General features: G+C 58.2%; 1 protein-coding gene across 10 annotated transcripts in view; it reads right to left on the bottom strand.

Moving 5' to 3' along the window:
- Positions 1-10,000, bottom strand: part of EBF3 (EBF transcription factor 3) — a 123,832-nt gene that overhangs the window by 16,529 nt on the left and 97,303 nt on the right. The gene's annotated exons all lie outside the window — the stretch shown is intronic.

The following is a 10,000-nucleotide window of genomic DNA, read 5'->3' as shown; positions in this document are numbered from 1 at the left end:
CTGCATTTTCCTCCTCATTCAAGATGAGTTGTGTTTTCCTCTCAAAGTCAATACTTTGCAGCTTTTCTCATTAATTTCTCAATAAATTCGGCAATGAATTTCAATCACAGAACTCGGCAGGGTGAGCCAGGCACCGTGCACGGGAAACACAAAGGCCACGGTGGGCCTGCATCACTCACCACGAGGCGCTGCCCCGGAGCCGGCCTGGGCACAGCAGGGACAGACGGGAGGCGCCGGGCACTTTCTCCAACGCCAAGCACCAAGCGGCTCAGCCTAGGTCGCCCGCATCGAAGGGGCGTGGCTTTTCCAGCATCAGACCCACCCCAGGGCAGCGTCGGTTTCACACGGGGGAGCCCCTCCGACCCGCTAAGCCGAGGGTACCTCGTGTCACTGAGACTTCTGAGGATGGGAGAAGCGCCACGCTTGACTTCTAATTGTAAGTCAGGCACCGCCTCGGCCTCACGGGGAGGACTCTGGTATTCACACGCCCGGCCCGGCGCACAGGGACCTGCGCCATTCACCGCCGCCTGGCAGCGGACGGCGGCATTGTGATGTGACACTAGACTCAGAAAAGGGGACAGCACGTCTTCCTTGTTCCCAAAATAATACCCTTGCCGACAACTGCTGGATTGCGTTCAAACAATGCTGTTTACATACCTCGAAGAATGCGCCAGATTACGGCTTTTTATAGTCACGTTCAAACGACGCCTACGGAGCCCAGGCCGGCAGCTGAGGAAAACCAAGGCACGCGGCGTCGGGTGCTCCCACTCCTCCAAGGGCTCGGCCCCCGGCGACAGGGACCCCCGAGACACGCTCCCCAGGGAGGCAGGGGAGGGGCACTGGCCACCCTGCAACCCTCCCCTCCCCCACCCCGGCTGTTCCAGCCAAGGTAGCCCCTTTCCTCCACGTGTAAAAGAGTCTGAACAAAAGGGAGGGAGAAGGTGGCCAATAAAAATCATCCTCGACAGAACGAAGAGCACAAACTACCCAGACGTCACCCTTCTTTTAAGAAAGAAAAATCAAGCGTGCCTGTGCTGTCGACCCTCTTAGAGATTTTGAGCCGGGAGGGGTAAAACCCAAGTGGGCAACAAAGCGCTCTGTGGGGAACCATGCGGGCAGCGGGTCGGCACACTTGAAACCCGCGTAAGATCTCCGTACAGAGATAAGCCGAGAGAGGAGCTCTGGAAGTTCACCCCCTCCCAAGGCTGGAGGTGGTCCTGCTCTGGGAAGACCCCTCCCTCCCGTGTGCCTGAGGCAACCAGCCCCCGGGGCACACGTCCCAGGCCATCCGATCACATGCTCCTCCCGGAAGGTGCGGCCGTCACCCTGTGTCACAGCACCTGCCCTGCTCAGCGCAGGGCGCACAGTAGGTGCTCCACAGTAACGAGTAAGGACCATGAGGACCCACAGGGCTTCTGGAAAATTCTAAGCCAATGGAGAAGGTATACTTCACTTCTGACTTGGAGAAGTCATGGGAACATGACGTTTCCCATATATCCATGCGAGAACTGGTTCACCAATGTTTCCCAGCAGCATCACTTGTCTCACAGTCGGCCCTCTGCATCCGCCAGTCCCACATCCTCAGATTCAACCAACCGCAGCCCTGACCTCGGCTACGAAGGACCACACTGTAAGGGACACGAGCATCCACAGATTTGGTCCTGGAACCAATCCCCGGTGGATCCTGAGAAGCGACTGTACCAAGGCTCCACCGACAGATGAATGGATAAAACGTGGTCTCTGTGTACAAGGGAAGACCCTTCAGGCACACAGAGGAAGGAAGCACTGATCACGCCTCCACCCGGGAGAAACGTGGGTGGACGAACCTGGTCACAAAGGACCCCGTACTGTACGATTCCGTGCACGGGAAATGTCCAGCGGGGCAAATGCATAGATACAGGAAGTAGATTCGTAGCTGCCTGGCAGGGGGGCGGGGGGACTGCTGACGGGTGCGGGGCTCCTTTTTGTGTAATGAACTGTTCTTGACTTAGCTTAGTGGTTGCACAGCTCTGTGACTGTACTGAAAACCCCCCTTAATTGTATACTTCGGGTGAATTTTAGGCTGTGTGAATTGTATCTGAATAAAGAACAAAATTTTTTAAGTGAAAGTAACACCCCGACCTAGATTAGAATGCATGTACCAGCTGTGCCTATACCGAGGGGAAGGCCTCTCGTGGCCTGAATACTGGCTGCGGGGCGTCTGGCGTCTGCGTAAAAGAACGGAGGCCGGAACTGGGGTGAGCAGGCCCCCAGCTGTGAGGGGTGGAGCGGATGGCCGAGGAAGAGGCCCCCCAGTCCAGGGGAAAAGCTGGCCCTCCTCAATCCCCACGGAGGCGTTTGTAACCCCTGGTTTTTCAAGGTGAACAAAGAGGAAAAGCAACGTTCTAAGGCAGAGCCTTTAAAGACATCGCCAAGATTAACGTAAATGTTGAAATCACAAAACAGAGTCCTCAAACACAGGATCCTGGATTACGTCTCTGAAGTAAAACAGTCCCGCCTGATGCGCTCCCTCCATCTCCTCCACCCGTGGCGCAGGCTCTGCCCTCTGCCTGCGGACCCCCGACCTTGCCGCCGACGTGCGGGGGCGCAGCCCGCCAGCCCCGGCCCCCCGTCTCTGGAGGGGCGCTCCGCCCACAGACCCCACAGGGCCACGGCTGCCTCTCTCCTCGGAGACCCGAACAGCTCTCGGGACTGTTTCATTACGGTCTCTTCTCTTTTTCGCTCCCATCAGGCTCTGAGTCAGCTGGATCGGGCGCCCAGAACCAGGCATGGGGCTGCCAGGGTGAAGCCAGCCTGGGGCCCCGCGAGGAACCCACCGCGAGGAACCCACCGCGAGCGCACCCACGAGACGCAGCTGCCTTCCCGCCTTCTCTGCATCACGTGCAGAGTACCAGGCCCAGGTGGGCCTCGGGGACACACTGAACGCCGGACACCACGGGTAAATTCCAAGTCACGTCGACACGAAGCCTCAGCATCCCACCCTGGACGCTACGCTCGCCTTAAAGATCATCACTGTCGGCGGGTGTTCTCTGAGCGCAGAGGAAAGAAGGCACCAGATGGGCACGGCGTCAGGGGTGCTTAAGAAGAGGCAGGTGGCTGGCAGGTGGGCCCCCTCGTGCCACGACAGAGCGCACGCGGCCTGGGCTGGTCGCCAGGGTGTGAGGAGGGACCGTTGGCAGGTGGCTCGCGGGCAGGGCACGTGAGGCTGCGGCCCCAGCACCTCGCACACGTGTGGCTCACCTCCGTGGTGGTAAAATGGGTCAACTTTGGAAACGACCTCCATTGTAACCGACAAGCACACAGGCAAACGGAGCCGTCTTCAGCTTGGGGTGCACAGTGGCCGGATGCCCTGAGAGGCACCGAGGCCCTGCTGTAAAAGTACCCGAGGAACAGCAGCCCCAGGGCGGGCTTGGCGCTCGTTCATCCCGAAGGGCCCTGGGGACGTGCTCGCAAGGAATGGCGCCGGGCTGGTCTTCACCAGCGGGGTGGAAGTGATTATGGGGCTAAAGCGTCTGGCCGATCCCAGCACCAGACACACGGATCCTGAGAAGGGGCAGGAGCGCCACATCGCCGGCCCCACCCCCTCCCATCCCCAGGCCGAGGCCTGAAGGGCCACGGGGAGTCCCCGGCAAGGGCCTTCTCCTGGGAGGATGAAAAGACGGGGAAGAAATCTGGCAGAATCCCCTCTACACCCCGCCGCCCAGATGCCCTGACTCTGGTCCCCAGATGCTCCGGGTGGGAGAGGGTCAGGCCGGTAGAAGGCTGGGCCGACCCTGCAGAGCTCACCTTGTCAGGCGGGAGGATTCCCATGCGTGGAGGGCGTAAGAAGGGCTGTCACGAGGGCAGGAAGGGTGGCGTCTGGAAGGCGGATGACGGACCCCCTGCCAGGCTGCACCTTTGAGAAACTTCCCCCAAAGATGATTTACACCGACAGGTACAGAGATCTGCAGCGGCCTACTGTCCCGATGGGAGGTTCTGTATTTAAAATTTAACATGCTCTGTAACGCGTCTTCTACTAGAGCACGGGCGCCAGCCACAGGCACCCGGGTCCCGCGTGGAACCAAGTTATTCAGATGCTCGTTAGGCGCATTTGAAAACTTCGATGTATTTATTTTGGGGGGCGTAGCAAACAGTTCACGTCCCCGACGAAGAGGCTCCCATCTTTCGTTGTTTTATTGAAAAACCATTCTAAGAAAGTTCGAATGACTCAAGTTTGCATTTTCTGTAATGAATTAAGAAGGCCCAACTGATTCAAATGATAGTTTTTTAAATGGACTTTTTCTCGGGTTCAGCCTTTAGGATCCAAGCCTCAGCCAACAGCCTAAAGACCTTCGAAAACAAACGTTTCAAATGAAAACACGAGCAGCCCCTGGACCCCAGGGGCGTCCCCATCCCGGCTCGCACAGCCCCCGAGAGCAAACCCCACTCACCCCGTCCGCCTCCCGCCTGGGCCATGGCCTCGCGCGCGGCCAAAGGGACGCGGTGGAGGAGGCCTGTGGCTTCCGGCTGCAGGCAGCCAGGAAGAAAACAAGAGGCATCGCCCCTGTTTCTACTCTTCCAGGGCCACGGCGGGCGGGGCCTATTTCTTCTCCTCTTCGGCAACAGAAGGCTCACACGCTCCCTCGGTGGCCTCTCCGCTGAAACGGTGGTTCTGATGCTTTCCCTGGTCTTCCTCCTTGAAGCTACGGGACTTTCTCCTGCCAGGGTGACTCGTGGGGTTCTGTTTTTACCCCCTGTCATCGCTGCCTTATTCTGCACTTCCGTTGATGCTGTTCACTCTTGTTGTGCTTTTAAGGGGTCCCTCCATCTCCCTGCCACCCCACATCCTGTCCCAGAAGCCGGGCAGGCACCCTGACCGGCCAGAGACGCCAAATAAAACCCCGGACATGGCCCAGTCCCATCCCGCGACGCGTTCCCGCGGCCTCCCGGGTGGGGGGAGGTTGGCGGGCCTGCGTCCCCGCACCCACTGAGGGAAACCCGTGACCCTTTTGTCCTTTGGGGAAGACAAATGGTTGTCTCCTGTCTGCTGCGTTCTGTCAGGTTCGGTGCCGAGAGTCAATACCTTCACCTTGATGCGGAAATTTCATGATTTATCAGTCGGTTCTCCTCCCGGGTGAGCGCAGCCCCACCGAGCACAGCCATCGGGCCGCGGGAAGAGCGGCCTGTGGTCACAGCCCTTGGAAAACAACCAAAGCCCCTCCGATGACAGACAAATGTGTCTTGTTAGCAGCTGCCCAAAAGCGCTTGACTTGTACTAATAACAAAAAGGCCACGCTGGTCACCGTGGGTCCAAAGACGAAGCACCCTGTCACCAGCCTGGTTGGGAAATTAGCAAATAATGTTCTTTTCCTTGATAAATGGGTGACAGCTCCCTCTCACCAATCATTTCTAACATTTTGATGCATGCCTACGATCCCACTGGAGGAGCAGAAAAGTTTACTGGCCCTCAATTTTCAGATGATGAATGGAACCCCTCTAAATGTGCGATTTCTGTGTGAGGTATAGTTCATTTTAAGCAATTCTAGTAAATGGGTGTCACTGATTAGGACAAATAGTCTACTTGTGCAATAGCACAAGCGGTGTGTCTCATTCTCCCGGCCTCCTTCGAGACAGGAGAGGAAGGAAGCAGCAGGGACCCCGGGAGCCCTCACCGCCCCACCCTTTAGAGGGACTCGGGACTGGATCTGTGCCCCCAGTGCCCACTCAGCAAGCTGGCAGATTCACTGATCGTCATTTGGTCTAATGCTGGGACCGCACTAATGCAGAGGACACCGGCAGCGTGGGGGGGGGGGCACGCCCTCCCTTCCTCTGTGGCCCTAAGGAGCCCCGCCAATGACCCCAAAGATGACCATCTGGTCTCCACGCCCAGGTCTGCACACCATCCCAGCCAGTGGGGAGAAATTCGCCCTCTGCCCCCAACACGTAACCAAGGACAAGCCAACGTGGGCGGGGCGGGAGGAGAAACCGCGTTGGAGTCGCGCGTCATCTGAGTGCCATCCCAGCTCTCTGGTTCCGGACGGGCCCAGAGGCGGCCTGAGCTCAGCACGTTCTTCCACAGAACTAACCTCACATGAAAGCAAGGCTGTCTATCCTCCAGGGGACCGCGGACTTCCACTGACACCATCCAACTGGCGAGCTGGGACCAGTGGAAGCCCTGTGCCTGCGGGGCGCCCGCAGCAGCCGGGAACGCACAGCTAGCAGCCGGAGCCGCCGGGCCTCACTGGTCGGGACAGGGAGCCCAGGAGTCACAGACTCCTGAACCCCAAACTCGAACCCGGAATGAAAGTATCTCCGCGGTTAAGAACTTATGATCGAAATAATCGGCCGGTTTACGTTGAAGGGGAAGGCATTAGCATTTAGTTTAGCGAAGTAGAAACAGTATGATTTGTGGAAGGCAATTAGGAATCATTTGCTCCGTGGATACAAGTAATTTGTTTGAAGAGCGCTGGCCTGGGAGAGAGCTAGCTGGAGCCGGCTGTGGTCGAGGGTGCCACTGCCTCTACTGTGTGTCACCGTGCTGCGGACAGAATCACATCTGGACACTCACAAAAGAGCTTTAAAACACTTCAGGAACGCCGGCGCCCTTCCAGGGGTGAGGTGAAGTGTGGGTTAGGTGGCAGAAGGCTGCGAGAGGATACGGTGGCCCCGAGCGAGCCCACAGACACCCCCCTTGGTGCGGGGCAGCTCCCGAGGACAGGCGGTCACCTCCTTGACATGTCGCCAGGCACAACGGGATTTAAAAAAAACAAACAAACCAACCATAAACGCTGTATCGGGAAGAACACAAACTGTTAGCAGCTACTGGTTGAGTAATGATTCCATGACTGAAACTGAATGCACGTCTTCGTGCAGAAAATGACCATTTTTATGTCCCCACGTAGTCAATGCTTTGCAGACCTAAGACCGGCCCCAGCTCTGTCCGTGCCGCTCTGGGCCTGGGCACCATCGCTGCCAGCATCTTGTTTAGTAACTGGGTTGGCTGGGCCCGGGGCAGACAGCATGTTGATTCCTGGTAACTGGTGATATAATTCCTTTAATTGAGCAAAAGAAATCTCTAAACTGAGGGTGGGTCAACCACACGTTTGGGTGCAAGAGGTCAACAGGAAGAGCCCCTTGGCTGCGTCGTGGTGTCCCGCAGAGCCACGCTGGGACTCAGGCCACCACCGAGCAGCTCCAGTTTTTTTGTGTAATAGGAAAACCCTTCTGCCAAATGGACGTGTTAGGAAATCAGGGACACTCGCACCTGTGCGTGAACACCTCACACTTGGAATACGGTCTGTAAAAGCAGTTTTCGCTCAAACGTAATTTCAATTAGAAGCATACAAATTCCAATTTGTCTTAATCAAGTAACACCGCAATGCTTACATGATAATTAAAAACTAATTTCTTTTATTGCTCTTAACAATTTGACGTCTTTCTACTGGTGAAATTACGAATGTGAAACTGTTCAATCTGCCCATACCACTGAGTTCCTCAGGCAGGATGTCCCGGGACTATTCTAATTATTATTAAACAAGCAAATAATACACTATTAGACAAATATTAAAACAAGCGTTACACTCAGTTATTAATGTGCACTGTTCACTTTTAAATGCAGCAAATATCTCGTTAATTTAATTTTAGGCGCCCACCCGTTCACATTGCGTTTTACGGTCTAGAAGGCAATTTACTATTAACTAGCAATTACATACAGGGCGATTGTTAATTCTGCTCCTAAGTGCTAGCCGCTTGAAAACTGTTCTCTCTCTCTAATTTCTGACCTTCTTACAACAGGGGTGAGGCACGCTGGGAATACAAAGGACTAGTACGGAAGAGCTGGACATGTCATTGTGACTCCTCCTTTTAATTCACCGTGCTAATCAACTGCACTGCCGCTGCTTCCCAAGGTAACTGGGTCTTTACAGTAGTTGCAAGCAGCAGGCACAGGGGCCTGGATGGATGGGCTTGGCCTGCCCCCGCTGCCTACGCCCGCTCTGGGTTGACTAATCGGGTCTGGTTCTGAAGCATCGGGTGCTTCTCAGATCTCTGTAAACAGATCACTTAGGCCTTTGCCTTTGGCTGGGGGCAGGGGGAGGGGCCCTCCTCAGCACTCTGGTTCCCCATCCCCAGGCCTGGCGGCCTCACCCCGAGGGTTCAGTGTGACGGTGTCCGCGCAGCCTCCAGGCCCGGGGATGCTGATGGGAGCCAGATGCCCAGGGGACGGGGCCCTCCCCGCAGGGGCTGCGCCCGTGTCCTGCCTCCAGAAGGGCTGGCTCAGCTTTCAGAGGGAGAGCAATTCCCAGTGATTGCTTCTCTGTCCCATCAATTTCAGGGCAATGCAAATCAGACAGAAGCTTCCAGGTCAGACAGGTTATGACCCCACCTTTCCTCTGCTCTCTGGGAGTGTAGGCCCCCGTATCCCTTACGTGCGTTTGAAATGTATATTCCCGTTAATGATGGGGGTGTGGGGGAAGGCTGTAAATTAGCCCCCGCGGAGAGGCCAAGCTCACTGAATGGCTTCATTGAAAGGCCCATTCGTGGGAGAACTCCTGATGGAGGAAACCCCATAGCCTTGGGCAACCGGGACCCTGAACTTGGGGTCTGAGAAGCCCCTTCAGCAGGGAGGGGTCACGGCGTCGGCTGCAGAAATGGAAGATGGGCGTCGGGACGCGGGTGTCACTGGAACAGACTCGGGGACACCCGCTGCCCTGCAGCCACGAGGCCTCCGGCCAAGGAAAGCGTCCTGCCCGGCCGAGGGCAGCGGGCTACAGAGAGCACTGCCCCACCGCGGCCCCGGAGAGGCAGGCCCTCGGCCACGGGACACCCACTGGCGGCGACGGGCGGCCCTCTGCCCTCGCGCCTCCCCCTCCAGCCGCACCTGCGTCCGCCGCGATGCTCAGCATGGGGCCCTTTCCTGCCATGCGGGCCACCGTCCTCAGTGGCCAACGGTGGGGTGAAGAACCAGACCTTCCTGCTACTGTGTCTCCTCTCAGAAAGAGTCGCTGCTGCTGACGACGGCCCGCCAACCTCAGCACCAAAAGCCCGCGGGTCAAGAACCGGATGTCAGGGGCAGGGCCGGAGGCGCCCGCGGGGGAGCGGCCAGGAGACCAGAGAGGCTGACAGGGACAGCCGACTCCCCGTCCATCTGGGGCAGAGCCATCGGTCCCACCACGTACAGACGTGCTCACCGGGTGCCTGACCCAACCTGGCGCCCACGGGGCACGTGGCAGCGTGGAGCCCACACGTGGTGTGGCTCCCAGCCGCCCAGCTCATAAACATCCCCTCCTCCGAGGAACCCAGACCCGACGGGAGCCCAGGTCACACACGGCACCGAGGAGAAAGCGGGACTCGGGGGTCCCCCCAGGTCCCTGGGCCACACCGGGCGGAGCCGAGCGGGGCGCCCAGGACCCCACGGCCTGAGTTCACAGCCAGAGCCGGACGGGCGCCCACAGGCCGGCAGGGGCGCTGCAGAGACGGCCCAGCGCTGCGGGGAGCCTGGCCCCCACCTCCCGGGACCTGGCGGCTGCGGGTACGAGCGCTCACAAGCACCCCAACTACACAGCCCGCTTCCGCGCGGCGGGTATTTAACACGTGGAGGCCACACCAGCAGGAGGCGCCGCCCTCCCTCCATCTCGCCTCCCGGGCTCACCAGGAGGCGAGCTGGTCCCACGGGAGGAAACGGCCCTTAGCACAGGCAGGGAACCTCTCTCCCCTCCTGACCACGTGAGGGCCGCTGGGGGCTGGAGAGGAGGCGGCCTCCCCCCATCAAGGACCCCGGTGTCACTGGCAGCCCTGGCTGCTGAGGGTGTGGGTGCCTCTGGGGACAGCAGCCCTGGCTCTCTGCAAGGACCCGAGCCAGGCACGGCCTGGGAGTGACACAGGGCCTGCTGGAAAGTGGTCACTGGAAGAATTTACATTTTGCATCTCACGCTTCCTGACGGGGGTGAGTTACCCCTCCTCCCTCCCCCAACGTGGAAGGGACCTCGTCTCTACCCTGTCACCCACCCACTGGACAGAGGAG

This window comes from Stenella coeruleoalba (assembly GCF_951394435.1).
Source record: "Stenella coeruleoalba genome assembly, chromosome: 16".
NCBI classification, from domain to species: Eukaryota; Metazoa; Chordata; class Mammalia; order Artiodactyla; family Delphinidae; genus Stenella; species Stenella coeruleoalba.
Note: the sequence above shows the minus strand (reverse complement) of the source record. Positions and strands in the feature narration are given on the sequence as shown.